Source organism: Lathamus discolor, chromosome 10 (assembly GCF_037157495.1).
Source record: "Lathamus discolor isolate bLatDis1 chromosome 10, bLatDis1.hap1, whole genome shotgun sequence".
Taxonomy (NCBI): Eukaryota; Metazoa; Chordata; class Aves; order Psittaciformes; family Psittacidae; genus Lathamus; species Lathamus discolor.
In genome coordinates, this window is record NC_088893.1 from 18077514 (window position 1) to 18091231 (window position 13718).

The following is a 13718-nucleotide window of genomic DNA, read 5'->3' on the forward strand; positions in this document are numbered from 1 at the left end:
CTGACAGGTAACAAGAGAAATTTTATCCATCCCTGGTCAATTAAGCTAATGTAATTCCCCAGCAAGCCGGTGTATAATGTTTAGCCCTTTCTGTCACTTGTTTTGTTCCACTGACATTCAATCACTCATTTATCTCTGTTGCCAAAGGGCCACACCTGAGTTCTGATTTATGGAGTGCAGTTGCAAGGGAAGAGCAGCCTGTTTGACTCTTGATTCTTACATTTGTGCTTAGTGAGTAACAGATTCAGCCTACACCAGTAATATGGAGGGAAACTGGAACTGAAACTTCAATCCTTTCACCTGTCTGGTTGCATTCCCTGCTTTTGATTCAAGGAACGAGTTTTTCTTGTTGCCTTTTCATGCACTGTTGGGTTATCTTACAGTATTTCTTTCCAGACACCACTTGAGTATTTCCACTTTTAGACATATTTAATGATCTTGCCATTGCTGGGAAGACTCAATCCCTCTTTACATGTATCGGTACAAGCCCACTATGTCTTGAACACATCGCATTTATCACTACCACAGATTGCATCTGCAGATGACAAGCAGTAGGTCTTGACTATTCCCAAAGCACTTCTCTCAATGCACATTTGTGATTGCTTTGATCTAACCATGGGCGATGGATAGAGCTGAAACTTCGGGGTGGCCAGCAGCTAAACTGGCACAATAACCCAGCTGGGTTGCCAAACATCTGGATATCCATCCCTAAAAGCTAACAAATAAATACATAAATAAATCTCCAAATTACACTGCCAAAGTTTTCAGGAGAAGTGGGAAAATATGTCCAGGGAAACCCAGATGTAGGAGTAGCTCTAGATTGGATGGGATTTAGAGTGACAGGGTGGGGGCTGCAATTAGTGTTTTAATAGGAAATCAAGGTTGTAAAACAACATAAACTTCATGAATAAATGTAGGTTTCTGGTTTCTTGCCCTCTTTAAGGAGGTTCTGAGCACTTATAATTCATATTGAAGGCAAACAGGGCTTCACATGTTCAGCTATGTTAGTCATTGAAGTCTATTGTGTCCCTTGAACCCTGGGACATAGCAACCTTTTAACTGCAACTTCCCGTGGCTCATTTCCAGGACAGAAACATAAACATGTGAGGTCTGCTGACTCTCTATCTCCATTTAGACTCTGGGAACTTGATAAATGCAAAACATTTGCTTACCTTATGAGAAGAGGAAGTCATGCTCCCCATTGCACAATTCCGATGGCGGAATGAAGGACTCGCTGCTGTAAACCAAGACAGCTCCTGCTCAAAACCTGCATTTTCAGACAGATTGTGTGCATTATTTTTTATGATTTCTGCCTGGTTTGGCTTGGCAAAGCAGGAGTCTCACAAAACAAGTGATGAAGGCTCCTGGCATGTGACTTCTCAAATGTTTAGCAAGTCTCTGTAAGCTTTATGAAGTCAAGATGACTCATCCATCTTGACTTGCTTGCATGTATGTTTCATGTACTACTTTACGTAGACCAATAGAAAGTGTTAGTCATTTGTTTTATTAACGCAGGGTTATATTTCAGCAGAACTATCTAGTTTTGATGCTGTTTATTTTCAGAACAGCTCAGGGGGAATTTCATAGGTCTGCAAAGCCACTGGCCTTTCTAACTCCTTTTCTTGGCAGAGGAGACCTAGAAATGCGAAGTGGAATCTCAGTTTTCAGTTTAAAATGAAAGGAATAAGTTGCTTTCCCTGTTCTTCAGGGACTGTGTTCTTGGAAACACAAGTCTGGTAAAGGCAATTACCTTTGTGCATTGCTCTGTGCACAAGGCCACATCTTTTGCAGCCAGGAAAAAGGGAACCCATTCCCTTTTCATTTTGGGAAAGCCTCCATGTGGGGCAATGCTTAAAGAAGGGAATAACAATGGTACAGATATTGACCACGGGGGATTGGGCATTTTAATCCTTTTTGCTTCAATTTGTCCCACTTAAATGCATACTCTTCAGAGCAATAGCAGCCACTGCCTACCCAAAGGGCCCCTGCAGCCCCTGTGTTGCACAGGTCACCTTGCGGTATGTACTTGGTGAAAGCAAGACCCGGACAGAAATACGGCATTTCTCAGCCTAAAATCATATCATAGCTCTGCCTTGTTATTGTGCAACCACTGCGGTATGGGTTATATCCAGCCCTGCAACGTCTTCACAAACTTACTACTTCCATAACTAACTGATGAGGTGAGTTCTCTGCTTATCGCAAGCAGCATGAGGAGTTTTTTGACCAGAAAGGGGTTTAACCCACTCTGAAGATGGCAGCATGATCTAACGCGCTGTTTATCTGTCCAACAAAGGGATCAGATTGTGTTGGTGAAACATTATAAAGTCATACAGGCAACAAGGCAATAATTTGGGACATGAGTGCTCAACATATGACCTAAATCTAACTGAGGTTTGTTCGTCTTGCCAGATATTAGTTTAAGCCAGTTCTGGAATTAGAGTCTGAAGCCAAAAAACCACACAGCTAGGCCTTATTTAAAAAAATTAGAACTAAAAAATCTGGGTTTTTTTCTGTGGAAAACTATTGTTCCAATTGTAATAAATTCATGTGCGGTGCTTCCCTTCTGCTAAAAGCTTTGTCTTTGCACTGGGAAAAGGAAAACCCGGGTGCTGAAACGCATCTGCTGAAAAGTGCAAATTTTATGTGTGAGTTCCTGCCAACAAGTTGCTCTTAATGGAAACTTTGTTTTCATCACATTTTCTGCAGCAGAATCTTGCCCAATCTTTTATCAGCTCCACACATCAGTAACATCTATCTGCAAAGCGGATGCTACATTTCTTCGTTCATGTCTCCATCGTATAAACAGTCATTTTGATCACATTTCCGTACTCTTGCAGCACATCTTCAGGGAAGAAAGCAAGGGAAGATTAACTGTTTTCAGTAGACATGCCTTTTAAATCAGTAAGAGGGAAGAGATGGAATGACATGTGAGGGGTTCTTGGACTGAAAAATACTTCAGTGGTAAACACATACATATATATGTGCATAACCTCATCTAGATGAACACACAGGCACATGTGTATGCACTGATGTGTACACACAAATAGCATGTACATGCTGCAAGGTAAATAAACATAGATGGAAACAGGTTTATGTTTCGTAGCCAAACGCATTAACAGTATCCAAATGAACCCTGCAAACAACATTATAGAGCATATTATATCTGCAATAGCAATCCACCTAATCTATTCTGGACTTCATTCTGGCTATCTCAGGGTGCTCTAATGCTGCCAACTGTGCAGTAAATCTGCTGGGTCATATTACTAGACATATCATACCATTGACGGCACAAATGAGCCATCAGCGAACAGCAAGCGCCAATACAGATGCTTTGGTAAAACAAGACAATAATAAGCAGGACTGCACTATCTTCTTACAGCCCTGTGAGTGAAAAATGAGTTATAATGCAGAACACCTGCATCACAGAATGAAAGTCCTGGAAAGCAGCTATGGCCCAGAAAAGCTGGCTTGTGAACATAACGTCTCCCTGCACCCACCATCCAGGAGCACAAAGCACAATCAAACCCAAAACAGCTCAGACCGGACACCACTTTTGCCCAGGTGTTTTTCTGATGGCAAAGAAGTAGTAACCCAGTTCTGAAGGTGTTTTGGGGGAAACCTTACTATAGAGACCTTCCCGAGTCAGTCTGGCACAGAGTGGAGGCCCTAAGGAACAGAGGAATAATGGGGGCTGCCCTTCTCTTCGTTGAAGTCAATCCTTCCTGCACCACACTCAACAGCAACACATGGCTGAGCCGCTGGAAGCGTTTTTCACAAGACATGGTTTGAAGAGGCACGGTCTGTGAGGAGAGGAGATGTTTCTGCACTAGCCAGATATTCCTGGAAAACAATGGAGGAGGTTTGGGTCACAAAAGCCAACGCAGGCTGAGAAAACCTCTGCTTGGTGTGATTATGTTAATCATTTCATTAGTCTGAGCAAAAAGGGTGATTGGCAGCTGAAGAAGGAGGTAAGATTTAACCCTGTGGGACACAGAGCTGGAGTTTTAGAGGGGTAGCTGAAGAAGGAAGTTGCGTGAGGAAAATCATAATGGGCCATAAGACCAGAGTTCAAGTGATGGAGACTGTTACGGCCCTTGCAAAGCTGTTCCGTTGATAACTGACGCTGTGTTTCAAGTTTACTTTCCTAGTTCCAGTTTTGCTTTTCCTATCCTTGGCTTCGTTGGTTTGTCTGCCAACCTCAAACAGGTTTCTAGTTGTGACATTTAAGGATTGGTAGCGCAACCTAGAATTTTATTTCCACTTACGGACCTTTCCTTCCACTTAAGGGTCCTTTTTATCCAATGCCTTATTTATCCAGTGTCTTATTTTATGTCAGAAGAAGGAGTCCCTAATTTCACTCTTCAGGGGTCAAACGTAGCACAGCTTGCATAGAAAGGTACTTGGAAAATGCGTACGGAATATTTAGAGAGGTCCTGAGAAAGCCATAAAGCTCTGCGGTGAACACAAACCAGAACTGGTTCCTGGAGACTTCTAAAATAAAACTGCTGCCTTACTGAAAATTAACATTTTGAACCCAAATCTCAGTTCAAGGGGCAAACGCAGAGTAAACCCAGCAAAACTGAGAAGTAAATAGGTTTCCCGGGGGCTGGTCCTGCATGGGCAACCCACTGTAGGTTTATGCTGTTGTAAATAACAGCCGAATTGTCCCCCTTATCAGGAGATTTAACTATATTGTGCCTTGCACTCTTGTTATTCTTTGCAAGGCCTTTATGTAACGTTGTTGGTTGTCCTGAAAAAATTGGGATTAACTTGGAAGACGTATATTGCAGATTGGATTAGACTTCAAAGAGGAGTTGCCAAAGAGAACTTTTAAAAGGCTTTAAAAAATGAACTTTACCGATACAGGCTCTTTCCCTTTGAACATGAAGAAAAAAAGGCAGAGTTTAATATTACTTAAATATGTCCAACAATTAAGTTGCTTGGTACTCAAGCAAACCACACGGGGAGGCTTTCAAAGGAAAGTGGATATTTTAGTGACTTATCAATGGCTCCATTTCTCCTCAGCTTTCCTGCAGTAAAGGCAGCCATTCCCCTTTAACAGCCCAGGACATGCATGCCAAGGAAAAGTATGCCGTGGAAACAAGAAACAGTGGCAACCTCTGCTGAAACATCTCTTGTATGGCAGCCCCAGCCAGCCTAGAGCCTCTCCCAACTCAGATTGGAGTGCTGAGATTGCAGAGCCGGAGACTTGGCCCAGGGACTCTCCTTTCTAGTTTGGGTATTTTTTATGCTTTCCCCTTCTCAGGCTCTGCAAAATGAGCTGGGGACTGACAAATGCATCTGACCATACAAGCACCCGTGGCTCTGAAACACCATGTAGGGTTTAAACTGGGGACACTGAGTAAGCAACGGGCTCATTTCTGGCAGTGTCTTATGACCAGTGTCTGCCTCAAGTCCTCCGTGTGTACCTTGGCTTGAAGGAGCTGAGGTGAGCAAAGAGGGGGATCACTTCACACTGCCCCAGGTCCCCATCGCTGATGCTGCTTTCCCCTGACCCTCCCCACATCATTGCTGTATGGACAACTCAGCATGTTTCGTTCATGCAGCATTGCACAAGGGATGCACTGGTGTTTCCAAATGAACGTTAATGAGCTCTTGTTGAGCTTTCAGAGTTGTTGGCCAGGCCCTCCCTTCCTTTAACTCTCAGCTTGGAAGCAGCAGGCACAAGGAAGACATGCATGGGCTTCACTGCTCACTGGTACCAAGTGGTCCTGCCTCACCTGCCTTCAATGCACTTGTGGGACTGCTCGAGATGTGGCTCCAGCACCTCCCAGATTTCACATGCAGGAGTTTGAATGGTTTCCTGTGCATCTCCATCTATTTTTAACCCATCCTTCTTCAGGCTAAGAGGGATTATTTGTCAGGAAGACTTTAAGGTAACTCATTTTACTGCAGGGAAGGTGGAGCACTGACTGGCAAATGAAGCAAAGTGCTTCTCCAAGCATATTTGGCTGTCCAACAGCATGTGAAATGCACAGTAGAAGTGCCAAGTGTTGCTGTGATAGGGATCTTGTCCTACAGCAGATTTTCTATTGGAAGAGTAAACAGAGAGGGTAAAATGTCACTGTTTGTGTAGAACATAATAGCTCTCTTTCTATTCCTCCTGAGAAGCCTGGGAACTCCAAACACATTTGGGGGCACTTTTATTAAATGAAAATATTCGTGCATGATGAGCTCATTTCTATCTTTCCAGCCCAGCCCCACAAAAGGTCACTTGGACAAACCCCTCTCTCAGGAGCTGGGGAGGAGTTAGGAGCTCACACTAATCCTCCTCATTGAACTCTACCTCAGGTTTTCATTTTGTTAATCAGCGGCCAACAAATCCCAGCTTTCAAAACTCATTGTCAACCTGCTCCATACTATTACCACTGCCCTCTCCTTTTGGATGCACATCCCTCTGGCGTAGGTATCCTCTAAGTTGCCTTCTGCCTCTTTTCGGTGCACAGTCCTAACCAACTTTTGAATATAGGTCGACTATAAATAACCGGGGTGCTGCTGCACGTATGGATTAGTGCCGATGAAGAAGCAGAACAGAATGAGCACCAGTGGCCAGCTTTGCTCCTGCAGGGAGCTTTAAAACCCAGTCTGGGTTCCAAAAGATCTCTGCCAGTGGAAACTGCCCAGGCCCAACACTTCATCACGGTATCTCCTGCCTGGATCAGCCCCACCCCATTTTATTATTAGGCAAACCGGTACAATTGGAAGCTCAGGTCGATTTTTCACAATCTGCAAATTAAAAGAAAAGGGGTTTGAATTTTCTCCAAGCCGTACATGAGCCTTCTCCCTTCCCCTCGGAGCAGAGCTGGCAATCCGCAGGCCTAATGAATTTTCCAAGTCCCAGTAAAAGGGGAAGCTGCCTGCAACCCTGCCTGCAAGCTTCCAAGTCCGCCGGCTCCTCAAAGCTCAGCAATGCTTTCCACCGTGGTGCCTCTCTGTGGTATGTGCGGGAAAGGTCTAAGTTTCTCCTGGATTTTCTTCTCCTCCTCTTTTTTGGTTACAGTCCGTCTCAAGCACACAAAAAAGGGGATTAGGAGTGGGGTTTGGCTGAAGAACAGTGACATCTGTCCAGTGCCATTTTCTGAGGGGTTTGTGACAAGAACATTACTCAAGAGTGTGACTAGATGAGAACCATGTCCCACCTCCGTTCTGCTTCCATATGTTTGAGTTTGTCATACAAAGGCTACGATCCATCAACCTTTGCTGTGTCACTTGTCACCTAGTTTCTTCACCAACATCTGTTGCAGCACCAGCTTTCAGCCCCCACCGTATCACATGAACTGCAGACTCTGCACCAGAGGAATTACATGGAACTTGAGGCAGCCATGATTTATGTTGCAATACAAATTGCACTGTAAGTTATGCTGCCCTCAAAGGAGAGGGATGCTGACAAGAGCACCTGTTGTCCAGATTCCTCCTTTCTTCCCAGACCAGTCTCCTGCAAGGTCAAGTCATGGCCAGCGTGGTTTAGGATTCAGGTCATTGGGGATGGTTGCTTACCCACATTTTCAAGGGGGCATTTTTAAAGGAGCTTCATATACAAGAATAGAGGAATTTAAGTCAAAACTTGTGAAGACAAATAGTAATTGTTATAGCTCGCTTGGCTCTCTAGTCTGAATGTCCTTGATCAGAACAAAAGTTGTAGTAACAAATATCCAACAAGCAAAAGATGAGACAAATTGTCTGTGCATTCTAATGACTTACCCTTTTTAACCTGTTTTCTTACTAGCACATGCTGCCCGTTGGCAATGTTGACAAGAGGGTACTTTCAGAATTTGCATCATTCACTCTCACACTTAATAACTTTTTCAGCCTCCAAGAATATAAAGCTCTGCTTGTGCCAATACTGGTGATCAGTTCAGATCGGTAGAGACATGCAATGGTCAGCCATGCAGGAGAGATGTTTTAAAGAGTCATCTTCTCCCCTTTTCTCCATCACTTTGTGAGAACGTTTTATTCCCACCAGGCTGTCAATGAAGACAGTTTCTCTTTCATTTAGGTGGCTTACATCTCACCTACGTCACCGAGTAAGAAAAGTGGTGCGATGTTCCAGTGCTAGTGTGACAGTGTTAGTCCTTGAAGGTGCTCTCTGCATCCATGACTGATACAGGCAACAATCCCTGGAAGACAAAGATGCTACTGTCAGAACAGGCCTGCAGGATTTGAAGGGGAGTCCTCACCACCTCGGTTAACAGGCTCCAAGACTATAAAAAGCAAGAAAACCAAATCATTCCTATTCTCCTTAGGGTCTGCAGACCTGGCCTGCTTGAGAACTGAAATAACTTCCTGCACTGCAGTTAGACTTGGATTGCATAGACAAGGGAATACTTAGACATACGCTTGTATTCCATCTGCTTTGTGGGTTCGGAAGTTTATGATGATCAGCTTTATTTGGCTGTAGCAGTGAACAACAGACGTGCTCAGACAGATGCAAACACACCTGGGTGATGCCACTTCAACTTGGAGCTCAGATTTATTCACACGTGTTTTTAAAGACTTCAGTTCTCATCTGGAGCAGCCAACACTCAGGACTGAAGTGCTGACACCCTTAGTGGAAAGACAATTCAGCTGGCTGCAAACCTCAGCGGCTGTATTTGCATCTGTCATCACAAATAGATTTCGGGTTTAGATGGGGGGGGGGGGGGGGAGAAAAGAAAACAAACACAACATTTTCTGCTTAAACAGAAACAGAGGACGGAATCAGTGGGACTTGCTAAAGGAGAGTTTATTTAATTTACTCTTCTGTACACACAGCTAGTTTGCTAGGATATTATAACTCAACTCATTTCTCTGGTGACCCATGGCAACCTCTGGATCAAAAGGATTACTCGTGACTCATAACTTACCTTGGCTAAATATAAATACAGGGCTTTAGGTTAAGTAATCTAGGCCTTAATCAATAAAACATTTAAAGTGACAGTACAAGGAGGGATTTCAAAAGTTGTGCTATTATAATGTTAACTCCTAATACCTGAGTTTCTGGGGCTCTCCTTGTCTGGTTTTAACACAGATGCCCCACATCAAGGCTTTTCCAAGCATTCTGTGCATATAAGTACAGCTGCATACAGTTTGAATATTCTCCTGTTCCACAGAGGACGTATGCTCATTTCTCCCCACAGGAAATCCAAGCAATTGCCCCTATGGTGGAATACCACAATTAGGTGACCACAATTGCATGCTTAATGAGCATGTATATGTTTCGAGTGCCAGTTGCTCAGATGTGGCCACCTAAATGGGTATCTAAATCTCACTTTTGGGTGGTGAGGTTGAGAAAAAATGTATGAAAGTCTTATTTCATATGCTCAAATTGGACCATTTAAATCCCCAATACTTGCTTAAGTGCCTGTATTTCAATATCAGATCTTACGTGTGAATCAGCCAGCCCTGTGGGCTAGTGTTGGCAACCAGAGGCTGGGAAAACGCAAGTTGAATAAAATATGACCCCTTTTAAAGAAGCCTGGCAGCTTTCCAAAAAGCTACAAGGATGCTAAGATTACAAAAGCGTTACTTCTCAGCTTGGGAATGTGCAGGGTCATTCCTGGTTATAGATGTGGTGGCTGGTTGAGGGATCCAGTCCATGATACCAATCCAAACCCTGTGCATTCAGTGATCAGAGGGTGAGCATAGGACAGGACTGCCCACTCCCAAGGTAATGCAGCTGCTACAACCCATACTTCCTCCCTTCTCTTGCTGGGTGAATTCATGGATGCTTGTTATAGCATTTTGGAAGGAAAAGTGGTACCATCCTCTATGGCTACCCCAAAGGCGGTGCCCAGTGACAAGCTGGAGTCTTGGATATCCAATGTTTTCTTGTGTTTGTAGGATATCATAGCTAGCTTGGAGCAAGGAATGAAATGCAGCCTGGTCCAACCTCACTAACGTCAATTATACTACACAGATGGGGGAAGAGGCAGCTCATCACCAGACCATCCAATAGCCATTTCCAAGTGTACAAGCACCAACTGATTAGACTTGCTATGAAAATTATTTTGTGACTGAGTAGGAAGCCAAAAACCTGATAAGTTGGTTTTCTCTACAATTATTTTAGTATTACTGACTAGTTGGGACTTTACAAACAAATATAACCTATGCTGTCTGCTCTCCATAGCTCCACTGATTTCAGTGAAGAGTGCAGACTATCACACCATTCTCAGAGCTTGTACAGTCCAATTTACCAATATAGAGGAGCTACTCTTTCAGGTATCAAATAGCTACATTTTATCTTTTCCAAAGGAAAGAGCCAAATTTGTATCTGGCTTTTATTCTTGCCCAGGGTAATGGAAAAGGGAAGATTAATTGCAGCCTTAAAGCCTCTTCCATGAGTTCTTCAGTATGAATTATTTTATATAATTCACAGAGAAGGTGACATGATTTACATCAATATATACAGTTAAATTGTTCTGTATTGTAAACCATTAGCAAAGAGGGATGAAGGGCTTATGAAAAGGAGTGGAGAGACCACAATGTTATGACAGAATGAAAAACTTCTGGACATGCAAGAAGACATCACGTTGTTTCCATTGGAAGATGCTTGCGTATGTTTCCTACAGCAACTATAAGATCTCTGGCCTGTGCCCTGGAGACTATTCTTTGTTTATTTTTATTATATACCAGAAACTTTGGTAGGGAAGAGCAGGGGCAGATTGTGCTTCAACTCCTAAAGTACGAGGAGGGGTCCTTTAGGGGGGAATACATCAGAAGGACGTAACTTGCAGCTGATTGGAACTATTCAGTCTACATTGTTCAGCCAAGCCCTCAACAGCACAAGAAGGGTAATTCTTACATCTAGTTTTGCGGTCTGCTACAACTGTAGGGAAAAGAGCAGCTCCCAATCCAATACAGGGCTCTGATACTCTCCTCATCTTGGTAGTGGCTTCGGTCTTGCTTATTTGTTGTTGTTTTCTGCCTGGTGCTGAAGATTCCTGAAGAAAAATAGTAACTACATCCCTTCGCCATCCTTGAAAGTGTGTTTCAAGAAACATTCTTGTTTTCTAAAAGGTGTTTCATTTTTCCTCCCTGGGGACCTATTTAACTTTCTTTTCTAGTCTCCTAACAATCTGGAATGAGGTCTTTAGTAGTTCTGCTTGTTGTGAAACAGCTTTGGGAGATAACTCCTAGTCCATGTTAACCACACTTCAAATAACTGTGATGCAAACCCATAATCTCCCAAAGAGAGTTTATAACCATTTTAACAACCGAGACTTATGGAGGTTATTGCAGGATGGGCAGGGAGAGAGGGGTGAAGAACTCACCAAGGAAGCACAGTTTAGTTTGTCTTCCAAACAGTTCCGTATCTCTTACAGCTTTACAAGGATAAAGTGGTGGGTGAACAAACAAGGAGGCCTAATCTCAGATAAAGAAAGGGGGTCCCATTCTGACCAGCAGCCTTCTTCTGGAAGGTCATATAAGCACATTCTTGTTTCTTTGCAGTGAGACAGATGCTTGAGTTTCATAAGACTCAATACCTTCAAACATAAATGAAACATACCCTTGGGATAATGAATATACCAAGCCCTGACATCTGAATGCACACACATAGCAGCTGTGTGCTGCCCTTGGGGACACAAATGGTGAGGGGAAAGAGGGGCAAAAAAATTTGTATTTGAACACTGGAGAATATATTACATTCAAATCTTTCTTTGACAAAGCCTACTGCCTACCTGCGTTGTGGTAAATGAAACCCTGCACATATCAAGGACAGAAAACAGGCTGGGATTTAAAAATGAGGTGGCTTCAACATCCCTTCAAATAAGCCTCCCAAGAACACAGTAAATAACACACAGGGGCAGAACTGCTTCTAGAAGAAGGTAAAAGCCTCTAAATGTAATTTTTGACTGCTTTTTGCTTGCTCAATTGCTTTTAATTAAGCCTCCCTTGGTTTGGAGAGCCAGCCAGTGCAGAGAAGAGAAAGGAAAGCAAGAAACCCAACCTCTCAACCCTTTGCTTACTAACTGAATTTTCACAGCTTTAAAGCACAGTCTTCCTCCATGGGGGCACAATGCTTCTGTCTAAACCTGCTTATGAGAATTTATTACCCCAGTGTGCTGTCTTTGAAATCATGATTGTAACGGTAATAATTTCTGAGCAGTGAAATTCATGAGAGGCTGTAATGTAATGCCAACTCTATCCTATTATGGTTTTAATTGGAATATACATTTTATGTGTGATTAGAGAAATGTTACTGTCCTTCTTATGCTTAATACTGTATGAATAGCTAAAGCCCTCTAATGACCGTGTAATTTATTGTCCCTATAGTTATGGCATTAAGCTACAAGTCACCTAATACTTGCAAACATTGTAAACTCCAATTACAGCTACACCAGTGATCCTTCTGTCAACTGAGCTAAAAATGACTGAATGATAAGGTTAAGCACTGAGCCACGTAACACAGTTATCTGGGGCTCAGCACCTGTACTACAGAGAAATGTCCAATAAACTATAGTTAAACAGTTTTACTTTGTTGTCAGATATAAGTATAGCAAATACAACCAGCTTCCAGAATGATGCTGATCACCCTGATTCCACCAATCCTTTACCTATTTGTCAGTGTTAGCCTAATTTACTGCTACCAGTCAATCACTGATTCTTAAGAATCTGACAGATTTCAGAGGCATCAGAATGCATTCTGCCCACCCCTACAGAAATCTTGGAATTTCATCAAAAAATTGCCTGCAATTCCTATGCAAGGTGAGGTATTCCTCTCAAATATGCAGCTATTTGAGGAAGTACCAAACTACCTAACACTGCTCAGAGAATTTGGGAACAGGTTAGACGGCTTTTGACCTGTGACAGGAACTAGTTACCTTTACCTAGAAAGCAAAGTAACCTGCAACAACAATTGTGAATTGCCAGAGTACAAAAGCAGAGCTGCAATATGAATACCTTTGTCTGGCAGCTTCAACCAAGGAGCCAAGAGAAGTCACTTGTGCTGACCAATTTGCTGTTTATCGCTCACTTTATAATACTATAGTATGTAAAAGTACCATAAAACCCCATGTTGGTCTATCTTATTTCCTATTAAAAGATGTGTATTATGCATGTGCATACATTCTCCCATAAACTGTAATTTGTATTTATTTTGGAGAGTTTTAAGCCACGCAAGAGGTGATAGTTAAAGAGAATCCCAGCACCAGTTGCACTGAGACCATTACAAATGCCAGCGGAAATAGTGCCCTGGTTGATCCATGATGCCTGTGTAATTCCCCTGGCTAAGCATTCCTTCCAAAAGAATACATGTAGCAAATCAAGTGCATAAAATGGATAAATCACCTTTCCTCACTCCTGATTTGTGATTGCTTTCTTAAGCCACCTAATGTTTCTGCAGCCCAAAGAGGCGGACTGAGGCTTGCTAAAGAGAAACCCAGCAAATTGTGCATTTCAGCTGCACATTTTTAAAAGGAGCGAGCACTCAAGCTACACTTTGTGACACGGCTGAGATCTGCATGGCTTCCTCCATTTCCCATGACCATCCAAATATTCATGAAGAATTAATAACATGGTCCTACTTTTAGCAAGTTCCATTCATTCTTATTTGTCTCTGGCTATAATCAGCAGCGAGACCCCAAATATTGGATGACTGCTTTTGATTCTTGAGTTCTTTTCTTTCTGTTTCTGTCAAAGCAAATTAGCTGGAAGGAGCCTGACGAGGAAATCGAGCGAACTGTGCAAGGTTGAGAGGGCATTTCACTGAAATGTAATGT